The sequence below is a fragment of the Onychomys torridus genome, chromosome 21 (genome assembly GCF_903995425.1).
Source record: "Onychomys torridus chromosome 21, mOncTor1.1, whole genome shotgun sequence".
Classification (NCBI taxonomy): Eukaryota; Metazoa; Chordata; class Mammalia; order Rodentia; family Cricetidae; genus Onychomys; species Onychomys torridus.
The window spans coordinates 23,272,209-23,273,894 of NC_050463.1; the positions used below are offsets into that span (position 1 = coordinate 23,272,209).

Below are 1,686 nucleotides of genomic sequence, written 5' to 3' on the forward strand. Positions count from 1 at the left end.
ATACTTTCCTGGCAGGGGAGATACCATGACCTGTTGCGGGATGTTTGACCACACTGTGAAACCTGAGACTGTTAAGAAAATCACCCTTGGGTCAGGAGGCAGAGCCTGCAACTAATTGACAGGGGTTAGCCATAGAGAGTCGTGAGGGGCCAGGAAGATGGATAGACAGATGCACAGGAAGAAGTGGGGAGGGACCTGGAGTTTCATGGTCTTTTTGGTTTGAGATGGGTGGAGAGATGCTCCCTTGCTGAGTCTAGGGCCAAAAAGGAAGGCCAGCTGGTTGCTTCTTGGCTCCTCTGAGCTAGCAGGTTTTCACCCCAACATCTGACTCCCGGGTCTTTATTGGTAAATAGAATGATAGGCTTACTTAGAAACTACATTTGGCAGCAGCAGCAGAGCCAGAGCTGGAGGGTTGGAAATCCTAACAGGCAAGGTATGAGCAGCCATGGGCTCAGAAGGCAGTTAATTATCAATAGATTAAGGAATAGCCATGACCACAAAGGTGGTTTTCCCTGGGTGAGGCTCATCCATGGCACTTCAGGTGGGCTGACCACTACAATTTCCCCAATTCAGGACACTCAACCCTATAATTTGTGGTTAATGGTGTGTGTGTGTGTGTGTGTGTGTGTGTGTGTGTGTGTGTGTACACTAGAGAGTGTGAACACATACACACACACTTATACACCAGATGAAGATTGTTCATTCTTAATCTGTAGACCAGAATTTATGACTCATCGTGCCTCCTGGGTATGTCAAAAATTGTGGCAAGTTTGAGATTTTTTACCGCTCTTGCACAGTGACAAGATGGCCTGGCGTGGATTTGTGGCTGTTGGTGCAAGACTAGATTTCTAGACCAAAGACAAAAGACTTTTATTAAGCTATAGCACAGCAAGCGTCGTAAGATTTGGCACCCATTTCTCCCCGCCACCCACCAAGTCTCAAGGGGACAGGATAAAATAGCTCCATTACAGCAGCAGCTCCCCAATCTTTCATAAGAGTCTGCAGCAAACTTGCCCAAACTTTCCCTAAAGCAGGACACTGTCTTTATTGTACTCTGAAAAACAAAACAGATGGACAAACAAACTCTTTTCTCAGACAGAGCATACTAACAAAACCATCTTCCAGGTTGCTCAATATGCAAATATCCCCACAGTGTATCACCACCACCACCACCACCACCAACCCCTGCCCAGGGCACTGCGGCTCGCCCATCAGCCGCCGGATGAACTTCTGTAACCTGAATGGATACTACAGTATTCACAAAGAAAACCTTCCATTTCCTACCAGCTGTGATGACTTTGGACTTGGCCTTGACCATAGCAGAGAAGTGGCAGCATTTCATTTGCAGGGAGTAGTCTCTGTCCTCAGATTCTCTGGGCTCCTATCTAGCCACATGTCTTTGGGAAAGATATATAATCTCTCTAGGCTTCAGTTTCATCAACTATGAAATGTGAAAGATCCTTACCTATAGTGGCACCTTCAGGTTAGTATCAGGAGTATCTGAATTAAATCATAAGAAATATTAAGTCCTCAGTAAACACAAATTAGTAAAGACCGCTATTACCACTCAATGTCATTAATGTTTTCTCATGCCTTTTCCTACTACAGTGTACTTACTTGCTCACGTCAAGCCCTAACTGGCTCTCCTCCCCCCCCCCACTCTGCCCAACCCCTGCTTCTTTAGAT

General features: G+C 46.0%; 1 non-coding gene across 1 annotated transcript; it reads left to right on the top strand.

The window, feature by feature from the left end:
- Positions 1-465: 465 nt before the first annotated feature.
- Positions 466-628, top strand: LOC118572051. The gene has a single exon (XR_004943431.1). It is a non-coding gene; the product is annotated as a U1 spliceosomal RNA (small nuclear RNA).
- Positions 629-1,686: the final 1,058 nt, after the last annotated feature.